The following is a 27,344-nucleotide window of genomic DNA, read 5'->3' as shown; positions in this document are numbered from 1 at the left end:
TTGACCCCACCCTGGTGGAGATGTCAGTTTTGAGTTGAAGAATAAAATCTTTATTAAATTACAAGTTTTAACAAAGGAATACTATTTAAACACTTTGCTATTTTCAGACGTTTCTTCTTAATTTTATTTTGATGGCCTTTCATTTCACTGCTTTGAAAGGGAAGGAGTTTAGATTTCCTTTCTTAAGTGGCTAGTTTTATTTTTGACCTCTAGGGTTTCCAAATCTTTCAAACCTTTTAAGAGGAGGAGGAAGGTCCTAATAAAACTTGTTCACTTCCTCTTGGGGATGTGTCATTGTGATAACAGTGTATCCAGTGGTGTTTTCCAAGAAAACCAAAATACAATACTGCACTCAAAAACAGAAGTTTGCAGTAACTGTTATTAAGATTAGATCAGAAAACTGGAAGTACTGAAATGTGTCTGAAAGACACAAAATTTCTGAGACTATAAATAATTATTTTATTTTCTGCGTTTTGTAAAGAGAAAAGGTAGTGTGTTTTTTTAAATTGGTGTCTAAAGGTAAAGAACTAAAGTTGGCTAAGTAGGGTTAAAATATAGTTAAACTTGAGATTTAATTAAAACACATTTATTTTTGTCAGGACATATTTTTTCACCTTTGAAATACAATTCAACTATGCTTAGGTATCAGACTTTAAATTCATCATTTTCAAAATACGTGGTAATTAATGATAATTAGTAATCTTAAATGAGGGTCTACTTTGTGCCACTGCTGTTCCAGGAGCTTCGGTCTGAGGAGGCAGCATGCTGAAGCACAGGACATGGCTAGAGAGTTGCCAAGATCTGCCTTTTCTACATGTTTAAAAATGCTTTAGGGTTTCCCTGGTGGCGCAGTGGTTGAGAGTCCGCCTGCCGATGCAGGGGACATGGGTTCGTGCCCCGGTCTGGGAGGATCCCATATGCTGCGGAGCGGCTAGGCCCGTGAGCCGTGGCTGCTGAGCCTGCGCGTCCGGAGCCTGTGCTCTGCAACGGGAGAGGCCACAACAGTGAGAGGCCCACATACAGCCAAAAAAAAAAAAAAAAAAGCTTTAGCGTTTTCTAGACATTTGGCCTTATTTAAATTATGTAGCCTCTTTGAACCTCAGCTTCCTCATTTCTAAAATGCAGTAATAATATCAACCTATGTTGTGAAGACTAAATAAAAAAATCATGTGAAAGCTTAATTAAGATTAAATTAGTATCTAATATCAATAATTCACTGATAACATCACATACAATTATGTATTAATAATATATTAATGATTAATAGGAAGCGATATAAAATGAAAATTATGTGAACAATAAATATCAGTATAAATTAATTAATATTAATCATTATTTTTGGGTATGTTGAATTGGTTTTGAATAATTATGAACATTTCTGATCAACAATGTGGGTTGGTATTTGAGGTTTTCTATATTTTTCTGCAAACTGGGTGTATTTATTTTTTATATTTTTATTTTTCTCATTTTATTTTTGAGCGTGCTGGTGTTACTTTCCTATAGCTTAAACAATCATGTAGATGGAAACCTATCTGTAGATATGAAACAAATATCATTGGAGAAGTGGTGACTAGAACTTGTGTATCACTGATTACATTTATTTGGGGAAAGATGTCAGGACTGCAGGTGAAGATGGCATTTTAAAAATTAATTAAAATTTTAAAAAAATTAGATTTATTTTTTATTCAGGTAACATTGGTTTATATAACATTATATAAGTTTCATGTGTTCAGCAGTATATTTCTACTTCTGTATACAGTATAGCATGCTCACCACCCAAAATTTAGTTTCCATCTCTCACCATACAGTTGACCTCTTTACGCATTTCACCCTCCCCATCCTCCCTTTCCCTCTGGTAACCACTACTCTTTTCTCTGTATGTATGTGTTTCTTTTTGTTTGGTTTGGTTTGTCCATTTATTTTTATTATTTTTGTTTTTTATATTACACATATGAGTGACATTATATGTCTTTGTCAGTCTGATTTATTTCACTTAGCATAATGCTCTCAAGGTCCATCCATGTTTTGCAAATGGCAAGATTTCATTGTTTTTATGTCTGGGTAGTATTCCATTGAGTGTACATGTGTGTGTGTGTGTGTGTGTGTGTGTGTGTATACATATATATATATATATGTATACCACTTCTTCTTTATCTGGTCATTCACTGATGGGAACTTAGGTTATTTTCATATATTGGCTATCATAAATAATGCTGTGATAAACATAGGGGTGCCTATATCTTTTCAAATTGGTGTTTTCATATTCTTGGATAAATACCCAGTTTTGGGATAGCTGGATCATATGGTAGTTCTAGGCCTAATTTTTTGAGGAACCTCCATACTGTTTCCCATAGTGGCTGTATCAATTTAAATTCCCACCAACAGTGTACAAGGGTTCCCTTATCTCCATATTATCACCAACACTTGTTATTTCTTGTCTTTTTGATAACAGCCATTCTAACAGGTGTGAGGTGGTATCTCATTGTGGTTTTGATTTGCATTTTCCTGATAATTAGTGGTGTTGAGTATCTTTTCTTGTGCTTGTTGGCCATCTGTATGTCTTTGGAAAAATGCCTATTCAGGTCCTCACCCATCTTTTAATTGGATTGTTTGCTCTTTTGTTTTTGAGTTGTATGAGTTCTTTATGTATTTTTGTTATTAATCCCTTATTAGGTATATAATTTGTGAATCTCTTCTTCCATTTGGTAGGTTATCTTTTCGTTTCGTTATGCAGAAGCTTTTTAGTTTGGTGCAGCCCCATTTATTTAATTTTGCTTTTGTTTCCCTTGCTTGAGGAGACATATTTAGAAACGTATTGCTAAGACCTACAACAAAGAGCATGCAGCCTATGTGTTCTTCTCGGAGTTTTATAGTTTCAAGCCTTACGTTCAAGTGTTTAATCCGTTTTGAGTTGATTTCTATGTATGGTGTGAGATAGTGATCTAGTTTCTTTTGTTTTTTGCATGTGGTTGTTTAGTTTTCTCAAAAGCATTTATTTGAAGAGGCTATCCTATCTCCACTGTATGTTCTTTGCTCCTTTGGATGGTGGCATTTTTGAGGAAGTGCAGGACTATGTTGTAATTCTGGGATAGCTCAGTAAAATATTTCTACTTTCCACCTTTCCTTTTTCCTTCCCTCCCTCCCTCCCTCCCCCCATCCTCCTTCCTTCCTTCCTTCCTTCCTTCCTTGTCAAGACTCAAATGTTTCATGGTTGAAACACATGTTTTCCTTTTGAAATTTTTTAGTAGTAGCACAGAATGCCATTTATAAGTGATAGAACCTAGGGTACTGCCTGGCATTTATTAGGTCTCAATACTTGCTTATTGAAGTGAACAAATTGCCCAAATTACATTAAATTTGTTACAGCTGTGAAGTTTGTTTTCCACTTGTCACATGAAGAGGAAAACATCCACCCAAAGCTCTGCTCTAATACATAACTATATCTAATCTTGTATTGTTTTCTCTTTTTTTGGCTTATTATACATTGTTATGATTGTATTTTAGAATAGTGTATTTTCACTCTGCTTTTATTCTTTCATATTACAGCATAAGCATGTCTGTAGTTCTTTCAGGTATAATTTTAAAAGGATGCACAATAGTTCCTATACTTTATAATTGTTTACCTGTTATTGGATACTTATGTTATTTTCCAATATTTTAATGCTATAAAAAATGCTACAGGGGCTTCCCTGGTGGCGCAGTGGTTGAGAGTCCACCAGCCGATGCAGGGGACACAGGTTCGTGTCCCGGTCCGGGAGGATCCCACATGCCGCGGAGCGGCTGGGCCCGTGAACCATGGCCGCTGAGCCTGCGCGTCCGGAGCCTGTGCTCCACAATGGGAGAGGCCACAACAGTGAGAGGCCCGCGTACCGCAACAAAGAAAAAAAAAAAAAAAGCTACAGTGATCATCTTAACATATAAGGCAATTTTCTTTGGTATTTTGCAATATTTCCTTAATATAGTTTTTAATATGTGTAATTACTGGGCCAAAGGGCATGAAGCATATTTAATTAATATTAATATTTAAGGTATAAAACATTTTTAAGTCTTGTGATACATATAGTCATATTGCTTTCTGAAAGGTTTTAACAGCTATATGTACAGATTCTTGCTTCCTTACCTTTGCCAGGATTGGGTATTCCCATTAAAGTTTTTTGAAATGTAAAAATATATATCAATATTTAATATGCATTTTTAAGGATTTTGATGAGGCTGAAATTTCAAAATATATTCTGTTAATCATTTAAATTTAAATCACATATGATGCATTATGCAAAAACTTACTCAAACATCTTACATACTACGTATTTCCCAAACACTTCATTCTGTTCAACCACTCTGTCTTCTCTCATCAGCCACCTTTTCAGTCTCATCAGTGATGGTTCATATTTCATCATCTCTACCCTAGCTCAACCCTCTCTCAACAGATGATCTTACCTCCTACACACCAAGGCAACAGAGGCCATTAACCGAAACTTCAACTTCCCTTTCCTCTACCGCCAAATGTCTGTTATGTGACGATAAGCAGTAACCAGCAAATTCATAGCTCTGTAGGAATAGAATCCCATGTGTTGGTCAAAGGGAAGAGCCCTAGAGAGAAATCTGGAAGAAAGAGAAATCTGGATCCTTTGGTGGTGGTGAAAGCTCAAAACAACGTTATCTGGGGGAGAGAGGGAAAGTTAGTCATTACCACCAAAATGAAATGTTTCCTTCCCTTTAGCAAAGTCAGTACTCAGCAAGCGTCTAAGGAAGGAGGTGCCACACTGCTGTATTATATGCAATCTGGGATCTCAGAGGAATCAGGTCAAATTAGAGTTTTAGCATTTTCTTAAAATTCCTTACATCTTTGCCTTTGCATTTCCTGTTTTCCAGCCTTTCATTCATTAATTTGACCACTATTGATTGAGACTTTCTAAATGATTTTATGAGAGTCAAGTATCCCTGTTTTCATGAAAATGAAAGTCTTCATGGAGTAAATGAAATAAATAAATAAATGCATGGTATGATAAAAGGTGATGTTTGCTAGGCAGTAAAAGGGGAATGGGGAGTTCTGGTGGGGAGGGGGGTTGATGTAATTACAAATAGGATAGTCATGGAAGACGTATCTGACCATAAGAATAAATCCTGAAAGAAATGAGGGTATAAGCCATGCAGATATCTGTGAGAAGAACATTAGGAACAGAGGGAAAAAGCAAGTGCAAAGGCCCTAAGGCAGGAAGCAGTCTGGTGCCTTCAAGGAACAACAAGGAGCCCAGTGTGGCTGAAGCAGAGTGACTGAGGAGATAAATAGGAAAAAAAGAGGTCAGAGGGCTGACAGAAGCCACTCATGGTAGTTTTTTCAGCCACTGTGAATAGTTTGACTTTTATTAGGGGTGAGGAGGGAAGTCATTGGATAATTCTGATATGAGACATGGCAGGTGAATATGTAGAAATATGCAGTATGCCAGATGTTGAGAACTGCTATGGAGAAAAATAGAAACAATGGAAAAGAAATGGTGATGCACCAGAAAAAATGAAAGAGGGCCCAAATGGGTAAAATTAGAAATAGAGAGGAGAAGTTACAACCAATATCACAGAAATACAAACAATCATAAGAGAATACTAAGAAGAGTTATACAACAACAAATGGACCACCTAGGTGAAACATACCATTTTCCAAGACTGAATCAGGAAAAATAGAAAATCTGAACAGACCAGTTAATAGTAATGGAATTGAATGAGTAATTTTAAAACTACCAATAAACAAAAGTCCAGGACCATGCAGCTTCACAGACGAACTCTACCAATATTTAGAGAAGAATTATCATCAAGGGAATGATTCCAAACTCATTCTATGAGGCCAACGTTATCCAATACCAAAATCAGACAAAGACACACACAAAAAATTATAGGCCAATATCCCTGCTGAACATAGATGCAAAACTCCTCAACAAAATATTAGCAAATCCAATTCAACAATACACTAAAAGAATCATATATTAGGATCCAGTGGGATTTATTCCAGGGATACGAGGATGGTTCAATATTTGCAAATCAATCAGTGTGACACACCACATAACATCAATAAAAACCACATGAACATCTCAATAGATATAGAAAAAGCATTTGACAAAATTCAACATTCATTCATGATAAAAACTCTCAATGAAGTGGATATAGAGGGAACATACCTTAACATAATAAAGCCCATTTATGGCAGACCCACAGCTAACATCATACTCCACGGTGAAAAGTAGAAAGCATTTCTCTAAGATCACGTTTTTTAGTAGCATATGGTTTAGTCTCCACATGTTTGTGCTTTCCACATTTTCTTCCTGTATTTGATTTCCAGTTTCATACTGTTGTGGTCAGAAAAATACTTGATGTAATTTCTATCCTCTTAAGTTTGCTGAGACTTGTTTTTTTTCCCTAGCATGTGATCTATCCTAGAGAATATTCTATGTGCACTTGAAAAGAATGTGTTTTCTGGTTTTTGGTTGGAATGTCCTGTAGACATTCATTTCAACTGGTCTAATGTGTCACTGTTTCCTTATTGACCTTCTGTCTGGAAGATCTGTCCATTGGTGTAAGTTGGCTGTTAAAGTGCCCTAATATTATAGTATTATTGTCAATTTCTTCCTTTACGTCTGTTAATATTTCCCTGATTGTTAGGTGCATATATGTTAATGAATGTTATTCCTCTCTTTGTATTGATCCCCTTATCATTATATAATGCCCCATTTTGTCTTTTGTTATAGACCGTTTAAAGTCTACTTTCTTTGACAAGAGTATTGCTACCACAGTTTTCTTTCCATTTCCATTTTCATGAAACATCTTTTTCCATCCTCTCACTTTCACTCTCTGTGTGTCTTTAGCTCTGAAGTGGGTCTCTTGTAGGCAGCATATAGATGGGTCATTTTAAAAATCTAATCAGCCACCTTATGTTTTTTGATTGAAGCATTTAGTTCATTGACATTTAAAGTTATTATTGATAGGCATGTACTTATTGTCATTTTGTTACTTGTTTCCTGGTTGTGTTTGTAGTTCTCTCTTCTTTTAGTTTCTTCCCTTGTGGTTTAATGATTTTCTTTAGTGGTATACTTGTTTTCCTTTCTCTCTAGTTTTTGTATATCTATTGTAGATTTTTGTTTTGTGGGTATCATGGGGTTTATGTATAAGGAACTATAGCTGTATCTACTTGTTTTAAACTAATAGTCATTTAAGTTCAAAATCATTTTAAAAGATCTACTTTTTTTTTTTTACTTCTCTTTCCCATGTTTTGAGGTTTGGGTGTCATATTTTACATCTTCATCTCTATCCCTTAACTGTTTATTGTAGTTGTAGTTGATTTTGCAGTTTTTGTCCTTTAATCTTCATATGGGTTTATTTGAGTTGTTAATCCACAGACTTTACTATATATTTGCCTTTATTAGTGGGATTTTTCCTTTCCTATAAATTCTTACTCTTGTTATAGCTTTTTCTTTTCCACTTAGAGAAGATCCTTTAACACTGCTTGTATGGTCAGTTTAGTATTGATGAACTCTTCAGTTTTTGCTTGTCTGAGAACTTCTTTATCTCTCCTTCAATTCTGAATGATAATCTTGTTGGTTAGAGTATCCTAGATTATAGGTTTTTCCCTTTCAGCACTTTAAACATATAATGCCACTCCCTTGCTATCTGCAAAATTTCTGCAGAGAAATCAGCTAATAGCCTCATGGGACTTCCCTTGTATATGACTCTTTGTTTTTCTCTTGCTGCCTTTAGAATTATCTTTTTATTCTTAAATTTTGACATTTTAATTATGATATGTCTTGGCGTGAGTCTGTTTGTGTTCAACTTGTTTGGGACCCTCTGTGCTTTCTGTACCTGGATATGTTTCCATCTTCAGGTTTGGGAAGTTTTCAGCCATAATTTCATCACATATATTTTCAATCCCCTTCTCTCTCTCTTCTGTTTTTGGGACACCTATAATGCAAGTGTTGGTATGCTTGATGTTATCCCCAAAAAACCTTAAATTGTTTTAATTTTTTAATTAAAAAAATTAAAAAAATATTGGCCATGCAGCATGCCTTGTGGAATCTTAGTTCCCTGACCAGGGATTGAAACCACATCCTTGGCAGTGAAATCATGGAGTCCTAACCACTGGACTGCCAGGGAATTCCCTTAAATTTTTTTATTTTTGCTGTTCTGATTAGGTGTTTTCCATTATTCTATCTTCCAGATTACTTATGTCTTCTGTATAAGCTAGTATGCTGTTCATTTTCTCTAGTATGTTTTTCATTTCAGTTATTGTATTCTTCAGCTCTGACAGGTTCTTTTTCTTTTTTTTTTGCCATTGTACATGTATTTTATTTTTTTATTGGGGTATATTTGCTTTACAATGTTGTGTTAGTTTCTGCTGTACAATTAAGTGAATCAGCTATATGTATACATATATCCCCTCCCTCTTGGGCCTCCCTCCCATTCCCACCCCCCATCCCACCCATCTAGGTCACCACGGAACACTGAGCTGAGCTCCCTTTGTTATATGGCAGGTGCCCACTAGCTATCTCTTTTACACATGGCAGTGCACATACGTCAATTCCAATCTCCCAATTCATCCCACCCCACCCATGTCCACACATCCGTTCTCTACGTCTGTGTCTCTATTCCTGCCCTGCAGATAGGTTCATCTGTACCATTTTTCTAGATTCCACATATATGTGTTAATATATGATACTTGTTTTTCTCTTTCTGACTTACTTCCCTCTGTATGACAGACTCTAGGTCCATCCATATCTCTATAAATGACCCAATTTATTTCTTTTTTATGGCTGAGTAATATTCCATTGTATATATGTACCACATCTTCTTTATCTATTCATCTGTTGATGGGCTTTAGGTTGCTTCCATGCCCTAGCTATTGTAAATAGTGCTGCAATGAACATTTGGGTGCAGGTCTCATTTTGAATTATGTTTTTCTCAGGGTATATGCCCAGCAATTGAATTGTTGGGTCATATGGTAGTTCTGTTTTTACTTTTTTAAGGAATGTCCATACTGTTCTTCATAGTGGCTGTATCAATTTACATTCCCACCCACAGTTAAAGAAGGTTCCCTTTTTTCCACACCCTCTCCAGCATTTATTGTGTGTATATTTTTTGATGATGGCCATTCTGACTGGTGTGAGGTGATACCTCATTGTAGTTTTGATTTGCTTTTCTCTAATAATTAGTGATGTTGAGCATCTTTTCATGTGCCTAATGGCCACCTGTATGTCTTCTTTGAAGAAATGTCTATTTAGGTCTTCTGCCCATTTTTGATTCCACCCATTTTGTTTTTTTTGATATTGAGCTGCATGAGCTGTTTGTATATTTTGGAGATTAATCCTTTGTCCATTTATTTGTTTGCAAATATTTTCTCCCATTCTGAGTGTTGTCTTTTCGTCTTGTTTATGGTTTCCTTTGCTGTGTAAAATCTTTTAAGTTTTATTAGGTCCCATTTGTTAATTTTTATTTTAATTCCATTACTCTAGGAGGTGGGTCAAAAAAGATCTTGTTGTGATTTACGTCAATGTGTGTTCTTCCTATGTTTTCCTCTAAGAGCTTTATAGTGTCTGGTCTTACATTCAGGTCTTTAATCCATTTTGAGTTTATTTTTGTCTATAGTGTTAGAGAGTGTTCTAATTTCATTCTTTTACATTTAGCTGTCCACTTTTCCTAGCGCCACTTATTGAAAAGACTGTCTTTTCTCTGTTGTATATCCTTACCTCCTTTGTCATAGATTAGGTGACCATGGGTGTGTGGGTTTACTTCTGGGCTTTCTATCGATTAATCTATATTTCTGTTTTTGTGCTAGTACCATACTGTCTTGATTACTGTTGCTTTGTAGTATAGTCTGAAGTCAGGAAGTCTGATTTCTCCAGCTCTGTTTTTTTTTTTTTTTTTTTTTTTTTGCAAGATTGCTTTGGCTATTCAGGGTCTTTTGTTTCTCCATACAAATATTTAGATGTTTGTTCTAGTTCTGTGAAAAATACCTTTGATAGGGATTGCATTGAATTTGTAGATTGCTTTGGGTAGTATAGTCATTTTCACAATATTGATTCTTCCAATCCAAGAACATGGTATATCTCTCCATCTGTTTGTGTCATCTTTGATTTCTTTCATCAGTATCTTATAGTTTTCCGGGTACAGGTCTTTTACCTCCTTAGGTAGGTTTATTCCTAGGTATTTTATTCTTTTTGTTGCAGTGGTAAATGGGATTGTCTCTTCAATTTCTCTTTCTGATTTTTTGTTGTTAGTGTATAGGAATGCAAGAGACTTCTGTGCATTAATTTTGTATCCTCCAACTTTACCAAATTCATTGATGAGCTGTAGTAGTTTTATGATGGCATCTTTAGGATTTTCTGTGTACAGTATCATGTTATCTGCAAGCAGTGAAAGTTTTGCTGCTTCTTTTCAAATTTGGATTCCTGATATTTCTTTTTCTTCTCTGATTGCCATGGCTAGGACTTCCAAAACTATGTTGAATAATAGTGGTGAGTGTGGACATCCTTGTCTTGTTCCTGATCTTAGTGAAAATGCTTTCAGTTTTTCACCATTGAGAATGACGTTTGCTGTGGATGTGTCATATATGGCCTTTATTATGTTGAGGTAGGTTCCCTCTATGCCCACTTTTTGAAGAGTTTTTATCCTACACTGGTGTTTAACTTTGTCAAAAGCTTTTTCTGCATCTATTGAGATGATCACATGGTTTTTATTCTTTAATTTGTTAATAAGATGTATCACATTGATTGATTTGTATATATTGAAGAATCCTGCATCCTGGGGATAAATCCCACTTGATCATGGTGTATGATCCTTTTAATGTGTTTTTGGATTCTTTTGCAAGTATTTTGTTGAGAATTTTTGTGTCTATGTTCATCAGAGATATTGGTCTGTTATTTTCTTTTGTGTGATATCATTGTCTGGTTTTGGTATCAGGGTGATGTTGGCCTTGTAGAATGAGCTTGGGAGTATTCCTTCCTCTGTAGTTTTTTGGAAGAGTTTGAGAAGGATGGGTATTAGCTCTTTTCTAAATTTAATAGAATTCACCTGTGAAGCCATCTGGTCCTGGACTTTTCTTTGTTGGAAGATTTTTAATTACCCTTTCAATTTCATTACTTGTGATTGGTCTATTTATATTTTCTAATTCTTCGTGGTTCATTTTTTTTTTCTATACAGTTTTTTTTGTGATTCATTCTTGAAGGTTGAACGTTTCTAAGAATTCGTCCATTTCTTCCAGGTTGTCCATTTTATTGGTGTATAGTTGCTTGTATTAGTCTCTTATGATCCTTTGTATTTCTGCAGTGTCAGTTGTAATGTCTCCTTTTTCTCTTCTAATTTTTTTTTTTTTTTTTTTGCGATACGCGGGCCTCTCACTGTTGTGGCCTCTACCGTTGTGGAGCACAGGCTCCAGACACACAGGCTCAGCAGCCATGGCTCACAGGCCCAGCTGCTCCGCGGCATGTGGGATCTTCCCGGACAGGGGCACGAACCCGTGTTCCCTGCATCGGCAGGCAGACTCTCAACCACTGCGCCACCAGGGAAGCCCTCTTCTAATTTTATTGATTTGAGTCCTCTCCCTTTTTTCCTTGATGAGTCTGGCTAAAGTTTTATCAATTTTGTTTATCTTTGCAAAGAACCAGCTTTTAGTTTCATTGATTTTTCCTATTGTTTTCTTCATTTCTATTTCACTTATTTCTGCTCTGATTTTATAGTTTTTTTTTTATTCTACTTAGTTGGGTTTTGTTTGTTCTTCATTCTCTAGTTGCTTTAGGTGTAAGGTTAGGTTGTTTGAGATATTTCTTGTTTCTTGTTGTAGGATTGCATTGCTATAAATTTCCTCCTTAGGATTGCTTTTGCTGCATCTCATAGGTTTTGGGTTGTGTTTTTGTTGTCATTTATTTCTATGTATTTTTTGACATCCTCTTTGATTTCTTCAGTGATCTCTTGGTTATTTAGTAGCATATTGTTTAGCCTCCACGTGTTTGTGTTCTTTTACTTTTTTCCTGTAACTGATTTCTAATCTCATAGCATTGTGGGCAGAAAAGATGCTTGATATGATTCCAATTTTCTTAAATTTACCGATGCTTGATTTGTGACGCAAGATGTGATCTATCCTGGAGAATGTTCCGTGTACACTTGAGAAGAAAGTGTATTCTGTTGCTTTCAGATGGAATGTCTTATAAATATCAATTAAGTCTATCTGGTCTAATGTATCATTTATAACTTGTGTTTCCTTATTTATTTTCTGTCTGGATGATCTGTCCATTGGTGTAAGTGCGGTGTTAATATCCCCCACTATTATTGTGTTACTGTCAATTTTCCCTCCCTTTTATGGCTGTTAGCATTTGCCTATGTATTGAGGTGCTCCTATGTCAGATGCATAAATATTTATAATTGTTATGTCTTCTTCTTGGATCGATCCCTTGATCATTATGTAGTATCCTTCCTTGTCTCTTGTAACAGTCTTTATTTTAAAGTCTAATTTATCTGATATGAGTATTGCTATGCTAGCCATTTGCATGGAATACCTTCTTCCATCCCCTCCCTTTCAGTCTGTATGTGTCTCTGGATTTGAAGTTGGTCTCTTGTAGACAGCATATATACAGGTCTTGTTTTTGTATCCATTCAGCCAGGATGTGTCTTTTGGTTAGAGCATTTAATCCATTTACATTTAAGGTACTTATTGATATGTTTGTCCCTATTACCATTTTCTTTATTGTTTTGGGTTTGTTTTGTAGGTCTTTTTCTTCTTCTTCTCCTGTGTCTCCTCCCTAAAGAAGTTCCTTTAGCATTTGTTGTAAAGCTGGTTTGGTGGTGCTGAATTCTCTTAGCTTTTGCTTGTCTGTAAAGCTTTTGATTTCTCCATTGAAGGTGAATGAGATCCTTTCTGGGTGGAGTAGTCTTAGTTGTAGGTTTTTCCCTTTCATTACTTTAAATATATCCTGACACTCGCTTCTGCCCGGCAGAGTTTCTGCTGAAAAATCAGCTGATAACCTTATGGGAATTCCCTTGTATATTATTGTTTTGCTTTTCCCTTGCTGCTTTTAATATTTTTTCTTTGAATTTAATTTTTGTTAGTTTGATTAATATGTGTCTCATTATGTTTCTTCTTGGGTTTACCCTCTATGGGACTCTTTGTGCTTCCTGGACTTGGATGGCTATTTCCTTTCCCATGTTAAGGAAGTTTTCAACTATAATCTCTTCAAATGTTTTCTCAGACCCTTTCTCTTTCTCTTCTTCTTCTGGAACCCCTATAATTTGAATGTTGGTGCATTTAATGTTGTCCCAGAAGTCTCTGAGACTGTCCTCATTTCTTTTCATTCTTTTTTCTTTTTTCTGTTCCTTGGCAGTTATTTCCACCATTCTGTCTTCCAGCTTACTCATTGATTCTTCTGTCTTAGTTATTCTGTTATTGATTCCTTCTAGTGTATTTTTCATTTCAGTTATTTTGATGTTCATCACTGTTTGTTTGTTCTTTAGTTCTTCTAGGTCCTTGTTAAACATATCTTGTATTTTCTTGATCCGTGCCTCCATTCTATTTCCAAGATTTTGGATCATCTTTACTGTCATTATTCTGTATTCTTTTTCAGGTAGCTTGCCTATTTCCTCTTCATTAATTTTGTCTTATAGGTTTTTACCTTGTTCCTTCATCTATAACATTTTTTTGTCATCTCTTTTTTATTTGATGGGTTGGGCTGTGTTCCTGTCTTGCTGGTTGTTTGGCCTGAGACAGCCAGCACTGGAGTTTTCAGGTGGTTGGGTGGAGCTGGGTGTTGGTGCCAAGAGGAGGACCTCTGGGGGACCTCACACCAATTAATATTCTCTGGGAGCTGAAGTTCTCTGTTAATTCAGCGGCTTGGACTTGGTGCTCCCACCACAGGAGCTCAGTCCTGACCCCCGGCCTGGGAACCAAGACCCTGCAAGCTGCGACAAAAACAAAAATAAAAGTCAAAAAAGCAACAGACAGAAAAGAGTAAAACAATAATAAAGAATAAAAAATTAAATTTAAAAATATAAAATATGTTAGAAATAATAAAAATGAAACAACAACAGCAAAACAAAATGGAACCCTGACAGCAAAAAAAAAGTAAAAAATAAAATAAATAAAAATTAAAAAAAGAAAATTCGCTTGTTCCTCCTCTATCAGTGTCCTTGCATCCATGGTGAGCTACAGGCTACCACCGCCTCCCCAGTAGGGCTCCAAGACTTCTAGGTAGGTCTCTGGATCTGCTGTGTCAGCCCCATCTCTGTGTGTGTTCCTCTCACCAGTGTCTGTTCCTGGAGCTGGCCCAGAGCACATGTGCTCTTGGAGGCCAGCTGGGGTGCAGCACTCCACAAGTGTGCCTGCAGGGGCTGGTGCAGCTGAAGGAGGCCTTGGAGGGTGCCGCGCTTGGCCCACCTGGACCCGTATGGCCAGAGGAGGCCCTCTCAGGGGTAGCGTACGGGCTGCCAGAACCTGTGCTGCCAGAGGAGGATTGGCAGAGGTGGAGCTTGGGCCTGGGACCCACGCAGCTGGAAGAGGCCTTTGTCGGGGTGGGGCTCAGGCCCAGGACCTGCTTGGCTGGAGGGGGCCCCAGGGGGGTGGGGTTTCAGGCCTGGGGCCCCAGCAGGCTTGCCGGCACCCCAGTGGGCAAGGGAGGTGCTGGACATGTTCCCCTCTGATCCCCTGATCCCCTGAAGGTCCCTCTCCATCCTTGCTGGTCCCCTTGCCATGAGGGACCCCCAGGGGGTGGGGGGTTCAGACCTAGGACCCCAGCAGAGTTGCTAGGGCCTGAGTAGGTGGGGGAGACACTGGCTGCACTGCCCTCTGATCCCCCAATTCCCTGAAAGTCTCTCCCCATCCCCTTATCCCTGCACTGTAGGTGGGCCCCTCTGAGTGTGGGAACCTCTCCCTCCCCAGCCCCAATTAAGGGGCGCCAGTCCCACCCCGCCTCCACTTTTCTTCCCTTCCTCCTTCCCTCCCACATCCTACCTGGTTGTGTGGGGATTCCTCCCACCCCCTTAAGTGTCTGAGGAACCCCACCAGTGCCTAGTAGGTGCCCTAGTTGTGAGGAGATGTGAACTCCGCATCTTCCTACTCTACCATCTTGACTCTGCCCCCTCTCTGACTGTTTCTTTTTAAATTTTCTAGTTTCTTATTAAAACTCTCACCGTGTTCATCTATTCTTTTCCCTAATTTAGTTAGCATTCTTATTACTAATGCTTTGAATTCTTTATCTAGTAAATTATTTATTTCTGTTTCATTAGTTGTTGTTCAGGGGTTTTCTCATGCTCTCTCAGTTGAGACAAATTCTTCTGTCTCCTCATTTTGCTTAGGTAAAACAGTTACCTATAGCTGTCTTGAAACAGTGTCCTTACATTGGAGTGTCCCTGTACAATCTGTGTGGTCCTGGTGGCTTTGGTGAGAAAGCTAGATTTGATGTGAACGCAAGTCACATCTTTCCTCATGATGTGCTGGCAGCTATCCACTCAATAGGAGGTGGGGCTGGAGAAGGAGGGGCTAGGGCTGGAGTCAGGTGTGAGGTAGGGATTTCCCTCTGCTCAGTGGCTGTCACTGCTCTGTTAGGGCTGGGGTCAGGTTCCAAGTTGCTGGAACAGAAGCTTGAGGGTTGGGTCCAAGCATGTGCTCTTACCCCTTCCAGCACTGGCATCCTCTGCCCCAGTGGGGAGCAGAGCTGAAGCATGAGGGGCTGGTGTGGGTATTCAGCAAGGGTTGGGGCATGAAGTGTGGTGGTCTGGCCACCATCAGAGACCTGTTCTGCCTCTTATAGGCCACCTGTACAATTGCCAATAATTGCTGTTTCCCTCCCTGTTCAGATGCTGCTTAGGGTTTGAGCCACCACAAGGAACACTCTGCTTTTGGTAGTGGAGGAAACCTGTATAGCTACTAAATGACAAGACAGATGAATATTACAGGCATAATGTTGAGCAAAAGAAGCCAGGAACCAAAAAGTACCTACTGTATGATTCCATTTATATTAAGCTCAATAAAGGAAAAATTAATCAACGGTGATAGAAGTCAGAATAGTGATTACCTTTGGGGGTATACTGACTGGGAGGGAGCCATCTGAAGTGGTGCAACTATTGTATGTTATGATCTGTTGGTGAATATTCATGTTGAGTTATGCAATTAAAATTTGTACTCTTTACTATACATACCTTAATAAAAAAGATAAAAGCAAATTCAAGTAAAAGTAATGACATATAAAAGAAAGAAAGAAAGAGAGAAAGAGAAAGAAAGAAAAGAAAGAAAGAAATCAAGCACTATGTAAATGCTCGAAGACACAGGATATTTCTAGGCAGTCTATATGTCTGTTCATAACTGCTGCAGTCTGAATTGAACGTTTGTGCCCCCCCAACCACAAATTTCTATGTTGAAAACCTAATGCCCAAGATGATAGTATTAGAAGATGGGGGCCTTTTGGAATTGATTAAGTCATGAGGGCCCAGCCTTCATAAATGGGTTTAGTGCCCTTATGAAAGAGGCCTTGGAGAGCTGGCTTGCTCCTTCCACCATGTGAGGATACGACGGTATGTCTGCAACCTGGGAGTGGGCCCTCATCTAACCAGGCTGGCACCCTGATCTCAGGCTTTGAGCCTCCAGCACTATAAGCAATAAAATTCTGTTGTTTATAAGCTGCCCAGTCTATGGTATTTTGTTATAGCAGCCTAAATGAACTAAGATGGTAACCATACCTGGATAGGCCCATTAACCTTGTATGTTACAGAAGTAAAAAAGGATTTGTTTGAAAAACTTAGATTCACAATATGAAATTTAAAAATTATGTATATTTAGTAGTACCTTAATAAGTAAAGGTAACAACAATGAAAATTATTCGTGAAAGTTGATATAAACTCCCAATTTTCTCTCTCTGAATGTCTGGGAAGAACTGTCTTCAATGTGGTTAGGGAAATAATCTCCAGCCTGGTCTGATTTAATCTACCGTCCTTTTTTCCTTTGCCTCATTTGGTGTCTGCTGATTCTGTTTTCCTGCCATGTTTTAACTGTTTCCTACCGTGGATGTTGCAGATGTCTGATCTTGTATTCTAGCCTTATCTCCATTCTCTGCTTATAAATGTTGCTCTCTGCAACAAGCCCTGTACAATGCAAGTGTCCTGTTGCTTCTCCTCTAGTCTTTCCAAAGTGTGCCTTCTAAATTCATTCATTCATTTAACAAAAAGTCAATGTGTTTATACTTTGTGGACAGGGTTTTTAAAAAGATTTTTCAGGTCCCATGTCATTTCACATTTATTAAGATGTCTTCATAACCCATATAAACTTTTTTTGGCTATAAAATTTTTGAAAGGATTTTTTTTTCTTTTTAAATAACTTAGCTGCAAATAACTCCCTTAAAATACCACTAGCTATGACTTCTTGCTGATATTGGAAAGTGATAAAATGTAACTTAAAAAGGGTTTTCAAATATAATGATATTTTATGAACACTAAATTTAAAAATTACTAATAATTAATTGATAATCATTAATTTAATAATCAATGCTTTATTTTTAAGATTTTAACATTTGTTAATTTTACTTTCTGTGTTTATTTTTTGGAGTCAGTTAATATATTTTAGCTCTCAAAAATTTTTATAAGTCCTGGAAATGCCTGAAAGTTTTTTCACTGGTCCTGTGATGATTATAGTGCATAAAAGAAGCCTGATTGTGTACTCTTTCTACACAAGTTTTCTTTCTATGTGTTTGTTTTCTTGCGTAATTGGTGTACTCTTGGTTATGCCAATGGGAGGAGTATTTCTGAATTTCTTTTGACTGTAAGAATGAAAGCCTCCGTTGAGTTGAGACACAAATGCCTATGTTGGTTAAAGCACTAACCAACCCCCAGCCCTGCCTAAGGAACAGGATAGGGGGTGTGGCAAACAGATAAGAATAGGAATTGAGAGTAAATATTTAGAACATTATAAAGGTAATTTGAGAATGTAATTTTATTCTGTGGAATTTAATAATAAAAAGTTGGGCTTCCTTTTTTGATGTTATTTTGTTTAGTAATTTATTCTTATTACATTTTTGAAAAATCATGATGGATTGGGGAAAAAATAGTCCTCTACCATAGATGGTTTGAGAAACAGTGATGTACACTACACTTTAATATAGTAAGTTCTTGATACATGTTTGTTTCAACAAATATATAAACTAATAATCATGTAGTTTTGGCAGTAAGCTACATTATGTTTCCTTCTAGATCTGGAGTTTTCTCACTTGAAAAAGAGGTCTTCGTTTAGAAACATCTAGTGTAATCTGTGATAGTGAAGAACTTCTGAGTACAAAGTATTTTAGAGAAAATTGATACAACTTTAAAAGCTACTCAGTGATAAAACAGTAAGTTTAAATATATCTCACTGTAGAAAGTCATAAGTACCTTCTTGCCCTTGAAAATTTGCCAGAGAATCAGTTTTTGCACAAGAGTAGACTCCCTTTCATCATGTTCCTCTACAATTTAGGATATGCTCGAGTGATATATATATATATATATGTATTTTGCCTCCACATATGGCTACAATGTGGTTTATTTCATGAGGTTTTCTAAATCCCCATTAGTCTTTTCCTGAAGTGGCTGTGGTTAAACACAAATAGGTGAAGAACTCCCCCATAATATTTATCTGGTATTCTTTTTTCCTTGATGACTAGACTGTTTACTCTTAAAGATAAGAATTTTACCCTATAAGAAATTTGAATTTATTTATTTAATCTTTTAAAGCACACTTTTAGGGGATTGAGATAGAGAGGGATTGAAATGCCAGATTCATTTAAAAAATCCTTTTACCATGCAGGTGACTATAACTGAATTTTCAAATATGCTAATTGACTTATCTCAGCAAGTACCTAGACTGGTTAGAGCTTTTATTTATCTAAGTATTCATAGTTTTAAATCACAACTGACGAGCACAGAGAAGACAACCATGTAAAAAAATGTGGGAAACAAGATCATCAACTTCTAATGACCTTGCTTCTGGTCTCATCCTTCATCCTTCCTATATCCCTTAATTATTAGTTACTGTTGACCACTTTTGCCATCTTTGACTCTCTCCCACTTAAGTTTCCACAGCGTTGATTCACCCTGCTGCCTACTTCTCCTCCTCTTCACTCCATTCTCCTCCCATTTAAGTGTGGGCATAGCACATGTTTGGTGCTCAGCCTTCTTCTTGATTATACCTCACTTGGAGAGTGTGGCTTTGACTATCAGATGAATGGCTCCTTGAAGGGGTTGGTATCTCCAACTGTGATGTCATTCAGCCTTTTTTCCTCTGTGTTTCTGTCTACAAATTCAGCATTACAGCACAATAGGCAGAAGTACTGCAGTGTTCTCAGTGATCAAATATTAAATAATTCAGCTAATGATTTGCTTCTTTCAACAGTGACTGAGTCTCTATTTCGTACCTTCCAGGCTCTTTGCAACACACTGGAAAGAAAGTAGAGATGACAGAGAAAGAAATTGCTCTTAAGGAGCTTACATTCCAGTAATGCATGCACAGAATGAAATAAGTTCCATAACAGAAGTATGCACAATGGATGTGTCTTGAGAATACAGAATAGGAAGTTGGCTATCATCAAATGGAGGGCATTGAAGGCTGAGAAAATAATGTGAGTAGAGTCAATAACATATTATCAGCAAGGAGGGAATTTTCCCAGTTACTCCTCTTGAATTCTTGTGGTTGGACTAATACTAAAATTGACAGAAGAAAGATTAATAGAAGAAAAAGAAACAAATATTAAATTGTGTGCACAAAGGTCTCATAGAAATGGGACCTAAAAAGTGTCCAAGCAGGCAGCTTTTATATGTATGTATATATATATATATATATTTTTGACAAAGAAACAGTAAATTCGAGAGAAATTAACAGGGCACAGAAACTTAGATTTGGGTACTTAATTAGTAAGAAATTTAAGCAGTGTTTGGGTGTGAATAGTAAATTAGTAAAGAGGTAACAGGTATTTTATAGAGCCTTCTTTGCCCTGAATTCCCTACCTCTGGTGATAAGGATGTCATTCTACCTCTTGGTACAGGGAGGGCACCTCTCACATCAGAGATTTATTTCCTGCTGTCAGGGAGACAGAGGGGAGGATCAGATTGTCCCTCCTGTATTGGCTACTTCTTTCTTTCTTTTTTTTAATTAAGGTGTTCAGTGATTATCTGACTTTTTATTTAAAAAGAAAGAAATGTGTAACCTTTAGTATGTGACAGTTTCAACTGGGAATGACATTAGCATATTTGGAGCACAAACAAAATCTTCTGTAGACAATGTTGGTTTATATATACAAATGAACTAGTTTTCAAAAATGTGAAGGTATTCTATTTGGAAGTTAAGGTGATAATTATTATTATTTTTAATATTTATTGGAGTATAGTTGCCTTACAATGTTGTGTTAGTTTCTACTGTACAGCAAAGTGAATCAGCTATACATATACTTATATCCCATCCTTTTTGGATTTCCTTCCCATTTAGGTCACCACAGAGCATTGAGTAGAGTTCCCTGTGCTATACAATATTTTCTCATTAGTTATGCATTTTATACATAGTATCAATAGTGTATATATATCAATCTCAATCTCCCAATTCATCCCACCCCCCTTTCCCCCTTGGTATCCATACGTTTGTTCTCTACACCTGTGTCTCTATTCTGCTTTGTAAATAAGATCGTCTATACCAATTTTTTCAGATTCCACATGTATGTGTTAATACACGATACTTGTTTTTCTCTTTCTGACTTACTTCACTCCATATGACAGACTCTAGGTCCAACCATGTCTCCACAAATGATCCAATTTCGTTCCTTTTTATGGCTGAGTAATATTCCACTGTATATATGTACCACATCTTCTTTATCCATTCCTCTGTTGATGTACATTTAGGTTGTTTCCATGTCCCAGCTATTGTAAATAGTGCTGCAATGAACATTGGGGTGCATGTCTCTTTTTTAGGCTATTTCTTAAGTAACTTTAATTCAAAATAATCATTATGGCATTAAGGCATATTTTGGGGATGCCTGCCCTGTGTTCCAACAATTACATCCTGAATTAGCAAGTATTCTTTTGGTTTAGTAGGCTGAGAAGTGAATCAAAATTAAGAGCTCAAGAAAGGGAAGAATTATGTAAAATGAAAATCGGTAAGCAGAGAGGCCGGTAAGTTTTAGAGTTGTTACTAAGTTTATAAAACAATAAAAATGAAAATATTATTTCTTAGAAGATATGCTAAGAACCCAAGGTAAGAAGAAATAGAATAATTTGCATTAAAAAGCTCATTAAAGGTTATGAGATAGGCAGAGGGGAGGTTGTCATATTTCACAGATGGAAATCAATATTGATTTTGATCTAGAAATAAGGGCTCAAATATATTTATTATAATATTATGTAAAGACAATAGGATAAATAGGATGTATGACTAGGAAATCACTAGAAAAGAAGAAAAAGCTAATAAAAGTCAATGCAGCAAAAGATAGAATTATAAAGAAGGGAAATAGCAAAGTGAATAAAAATAGAAAGCATACAAAATGATAGTAGTCATATCACTTAGAGTAATTAATATGAATGCTGCAAATATTCCTGTTATAAGACAAAATTCCTGGGCTGGGCCCTAATTACAAAATCTAAATATTGTTATCTACATACAACAGATACGTCTAAACCTAAATGACTAGACAGTTCAGAATAAGATGAAAAAAATAAACTGTATCATGGGAGATAAACTGATATCTTTAATGTATCAACATCCCTTACATAGAGGGGACCATTTTCTCTTCTTCCCGGAATCCCTACATAGGCCACTGAAATAGAATTTTCAACCGTATATTAGAAAATGGAAGGGAATTTCCTCCCTACATTCTGTCCTTCTCAAACTTTCAGTGAGATTGAGAGAAAGAATTAGGCATGCAGGGCTGCCACCTGCACAGGGCTGCCCATCTGTGCCAGTGGTGAGTAGAGGACTGAAACTCAGCTGCATTTTCAGGCCTTGTGCCCTGGAAGAGAGTTAGGTTTACCTGAAGGAAGGATTAATTCCAACAAGGATTTTGTGGACTCTAAACCCTGTGCAATAGGGTCTGGATCCACCTAGAGAAGGTATCTCTATCTCCAAAGTTGCCATTTGTGTTATCTGGGTACTGTGTGGACATGTGTATGTCAGCTGCTTCTGGGTTCTTTTCTCTTTTCAATCTGCCTACCGCAGAGCCAGGGTATTCTAGTCTCCTTTCCTCCGTTTGACAAGCTTAATGGGGTAGACATTGTTTCCTGAATTAAGAGGCCTATGGTTTATGCATGTACTGAGGAGAGGGACTGGTGTTAAGTCTGATTAATTCAGGAGCCAAGTTTTAGGAAGTATTAGCATTTGGCCTCTGCATTCCGCAAATTATCTTTGTCAGTAAGAAAGCTGATAGTTTGTTTTGATTTCTATATTCTGAGTCTTTGTCTGCTATTCCTCATGATTAAATTTGGGTTATGCATTCTTGGCAGGCATACTACATTAGTGATGTTTTGTCCTTCTCAATATATCAACAGTAACATAAAGGACCCAGCATAAAGTAGATAGTCACTGTATCTCACCCTATTGTTATATCTTTTATTGTGAGCAGTTTCTCAGCATTTGGGGGGAAAAAGTAGAGAATTAATTGATTTAATAAATAAAATTTTATATATATATATATATATAAAACTGAATCACCTTGCTGTCCACTTGAAATTAACACAATATTGTAAATTCAACAAAAAAATAAAACTAGCTATACACACTATAAAGATAATGGTAAAATTCATGCTAAAAATTTAAATTTTTGTATATGTAAAGTGATATTAAATAGAAAATAAAAAGCACTATGACACGTAGAAAAAAATAAATAAACCTTTTTTCTTTTTTAACATTTTATATGTGAGTGTGTTTGTCTTAAAGTTGATGATGAAACCTGAAACAGAAGTGAAGTTGCCTAAGACTGACCATTCCAAGAGGCAATTAATGAGATACTGTTCTCAGACCCAGTGATGATGCTTCTAGAGAACCATTTGGAGAGTTTTTCACATGTTCCATGCAAGGACTGGCATCTGATTCACAACTACAAAATTTAAAGGTGAGAGTCAGTGGCCTGAGCTCTGTTGACTAGGAGCACAGTGAGGGAAAATGGCTCTGTTGGAATCCACCACAACTTCTAGCATCTGGTGTGACAAAGGATGTTTGAATTTCCCATGAACCCATGAGGCCCCCGAGGTAGAAATGTATTGGGTTGTTATGAGTGGAACTCCACGCAAGAGGAGTAAATCCAATGGAGGGGTGGGCCACAAAAACCAGTGGCTAAAGGGGAAGTTGTAAGAGGAGGCATAGTGTACGTCAGATGAACTGTAGGTGAGAGATCCCCAATGATGGAAGTTGTCTCTGAAAAAGCCACAAAACCACTCCAAGAAAGAAAGAATTGACATTTAGAACATCCCTCACAGAGAGAATACCTATACCAGAGTATAACTGTACTGTGAAATAATACTATATTTACTTTTACTTCTTTTCAATCTCCTCACTCCAATCCCTGAAAGGTCCCAAAGCATCAGCTAGGGAGTCAAGGAGAAGGTAGAATAAGAGCTGAAGATGATTCTAACCATCCCCATCTTCTTTCATTATAGGCTTCCAAGACTGAAGTAGGCTAGAGATCAGAGAAGAGAGAAGTTTTAAATTTGATGAGAATAGGATTTTGATTATTATACTGACTAGATTTTTTAATACCTGGAAAAAGAGATTATTAAATTTCATTGAGTCTAAGATGCTATTGATTATAAGATGTTCCATTATTTTATATAACACTTGGGGAAAAAAATCCCTTCCAATTATGACTACAAGATGACTTTGAGATTCAGAGATGAGATATTAAAATGGAAAAATATGTTCATCTTAGACTAGACAAAATAGAGTAATATTTTATTATCTGAGGGTGATTGGAAAAGCTGTGAGATCTGATTGAGATTTCATTGAAGGGAGGGTACGTGAACTAATAATAGAGCATTTAAAGGGGGGCAGTGGTGATAAAAAGTCAAATTCCTGCCTTTACCCTACAGTGTCCAACTGGTACAATAAACTGGTTAAACAATGTAATTTCTCAGTCTAATTTCAAGCAAACACACACATACCCACACACATGAGCTAAACCTGCCTTTGACAAAAGCCTGAAGAGAAAAGGGGATCCAGGCACTCAAAGGCTCATTTTAAAGGTTTACCTTCTCCAACTAACATACGTCTAATCCTTCCCAGAAAGAGCAGAACACTCCTTGAGTGCTAAAATAGATGCCAGATTTCAGTTGGAATTAAAAATTGGGATATGTGGAAATAATGAAATACTTTGGATGTTTTCATAATTTTGAGAATTAACAGGAAAGACTTAGATCTCATGCTCTCAGTAACACATTTGATAACATGGGGAGATTAATAGTATAACTGAAATATCATTTGGCCTCCCTGCCTCTCAGATGTCTAGATAAACTACACTGAATCCTCCCAGTTCTATGGACCGTGAAAGTCTAAAGAACTCCCATTTGCTTTTGTGAATTCCTGGAGAATTACGTCTCACAGTCCCCTAAGCCTCTGACTCTCGTGTGTATCAATCTGGATTTGAAACTAGACTCCTCTGGGGGTTTTAAAATATGTCCAAAAATTCTTTGACATTCCTCTCTTCAAGAGATGGCACTTAACTCCTCTTCCATTGAGTGTGGGATGGACTAACTGACTTAAATGAAATGAATAATGTATGTATGACATTGTGTGGCTTCTGACACCAGGATGTAAAGCACATGGCTTCCTTCTTGCCTTCTCTCTTGGATTGCTTGCTCTGGAGGAAGCTAGCTTCCATGTCATGAGGACACTCAAGCAGCCCTCTGGAGAGACAGGTTCATGTGGTGAGAAACAGGAGTCCAGCCTACAGCCATGTAATTAAGCCCTCTTGGAAGTGGAGGTTGGTATCTTTGGCAATGTACTGAGGCCAAGGGACATTTTAGAAGGAGAGGCCAGAGTTTGTATTTATACTGTTGGGGAGGAAGAAATTTTCCACTACCGTTCTAGGTTCTTCTGGCTGGTCTAAGAATTAAATTGACATGAGACAGATTAACAGGAGAAAATCACACAAAAGTTTAAAAACATGTATACATGGGAGAGACCCAGAAAAATTAAATAACTTGCTAAAAAGGTTGAAACCCTCACCTTAACTATCATTTTCAGCTAAAGACAAAAGAAGATGTTGGGGGTAGGAGTTTAGGACTTCACAGGGGAGGAAGGCCATTGACGGGAGACGGAAAAGCAAATGTTTGGTAAACAAATGTTTGCTGGGCCATGAAGAGACAATGGGACACAGGAATTTTAACAAACAGACTTTGCTAGGTTCATCCCTGTTTACAAACCTAGTTCATACTATAATTATCTACTGTGACAGCTCCCTTCCTGGAACAAGGCTTCTATCTACTATCTTCAGGCAGTTTGAAGCGGGAAGGTCAAAGTTTCTTCCTGAATCTTTTGGGCCTTGATTGTTTTCAGTTTGAAATAATCCACATACCAGAGAGACATTTTGGGGTGTCAAGTTTTGCTCGCCTACAATATTTCTGTCAGCAGTAATTATAGCAAGGCTCAGAATCAACTGGCCTCAACAATACTTAATATCTTACTAAAGTAAGTAAAGTAGTATTTTAAAAAAGTAAAATAAAGGTAAAGTATGAATGAGGTATAATACTTAATACTGTTACTAAGCATGGGGCTCTCTGCCCAATGCACATAGAAACCAATACTATGGCACTGACTTCTGAGAAAAGAAAACGCTTTAGTGAGAAGGCGACTGGCAAGAAGACAGGAGGCAAGGCTCTCAGCCTGTTTCCCTGATCTGGGGTTCAGTCAAATTTTTATGAGTTAAGGTAGAATGGGTTGGTATGTGGAAGCACTGGTTGGTATGGGGCAGGGTTCAATTGGAGGGCTTCAGGACTTGGCCGTGTATGGTAAGATATGGTAAAGAGGCTTCAGCACGGGATCTTCCTGGACAAAAAACCCTTCACTTCTGAAAGGATTCTGGCATTCGGGTTCTAGTCATGTTCTGGTCTTGGTTCCATGGTGGGGGAGAAACTTTAGTTCCTGGTGTTATTTAAAGGTAAAATTTTCTCCTCTGTGCATTTGTTGGCTGCATGATTTAGTTTTGCTCTGTTGTCTCTGAAAAACAACTTAGTTCTGGTTAGGAACAGGACAGGGTCAGTTCAGGCTGGTTTTTCGGTTACAATACCTTAATAAAGGCTTGTCATTCATGAGTAACTGGGTCTCCTTGTCCCTGGATTTTCACCATTCTAAACCATTATCTTTAGCTAGTGAGATCTTCCTGTATCAATTATCTGACTGTGCTCTCCCCCAGTTAAAAATGCATTCATGCCCGACTAATTCCCATTGCCTTCAGAACAAAATCTCAATTCCTTTACTTGGTTTATAAGAACTCTTAAGTACTGTTGTGATGTGAGATTGTGGTCACTTCTCTGGTCATGGGATATTAATTTTGAATCGCATGCATTAAAGATTTTATTTTTCACAAGTTCTATGTGAAGCAGAAAATACCATAACCTTTACCTGGAGAATTTTTTGTTCTAGAAATGAATACTTATTTCATGTCAATATTTCTTACATACACAGAATTAGTGGACCAAGTGACCAAAGCTTCTGGGGAAGAAAGAAATGACTGTTTTCACACCTATAAAGTAGGAACAACTAAAACTCTGTGGGTGGTTGAAACTGGACAGGAGAATGAAAAGAAATTGGTGAAATGATCTGTCTTTCTTCTGAAAATATTACTGTATTAAATTATTCAATAAAAAGAAAATAATAATTATGGTATGTCCACTATTGAAAAGAAAAAGGTAGATTTATCTTTTCACCTGGAACATTGTCTATCATATGGAGTGGAAAAAAACGGTTAGAGAACAGTATGTAGAGAATGATCACATTTAGGTAAAATAAATCCAGTGTAGAAGGCGCAATATCAAACTGTTAACAATGCTTGTCTCTTGGGAAGGGGCTTCTGAGTGGAGTTTGTGGAGTACTTCCTATATTATTCACTTCTGAATTTTTAAAAATATATCTTTTACAGTTTAAAAAGATAGTTCCATTTTATAAAGATCAAGGATGACAGCTAGGAACTTTAAATTAACATCTGTCCCTTTGTCTTCACACAGATTCTCATTCAACTTTTCCTGGAATGATGGAAGTTTCGATGTTAGGGTTTAATCGCATCTTAAAGCTATATTCCAAGGGTATCCCTCATAATCTCATTAGTGGCTAAATCACTTCTCTGTTATTAAATTCTTCCTCATAGCTAATCCTCATGTTACTCCATATACAT

The 27,344-nt window shown here is 37.1% G+C and overlaps 1 long non-coding RNA gene across 2 annotated transcripts in view; it reads left to right on the top strand.

The window, feature by feature from the left end:
- The window catches only part of LOC137211767 (uncharacterized), a 90,519-nt gene extending 70,924 nt beyond the window's left edge, over positions 1-19,595 (top strand). For both annotated transcript variants that reach the window (XR_010937209.1, XR_010937208.1), the window contains one exon: positions 19,405-19,595. This is a non-coding gene — a long non-coding RNA (uncharacterized lncRNA). The remainder of the gene's footprint in view (positions 1-19,404) is intronic.
- The last annotated feature ends 7,749 nt before the right edge of the window (positions 19,596-27,344 follow it).

The sequence above is a fragment of the Pseudorca crassidens genome, chromosome 2, assembly GCF_039906515.1.
Source record: "Pseudorca crassidens isolate mPseCra1 chromosome 2, mPseCra1.hap1, whole genome shotgun sequence".
NCBI classification, from domain to species: domain Eukaryota; kingdom Metazoa; phylum Chordata; class Mammalia; order Artiodactyla; family Delphinidae; genus Pseudorca; species Pseudorca crassidens.
The sequence above is the reverse complement of the archived record's forward strand: the minus strand, read 5'-3'. Positions and strand labels throughout refer to the sequence as shown.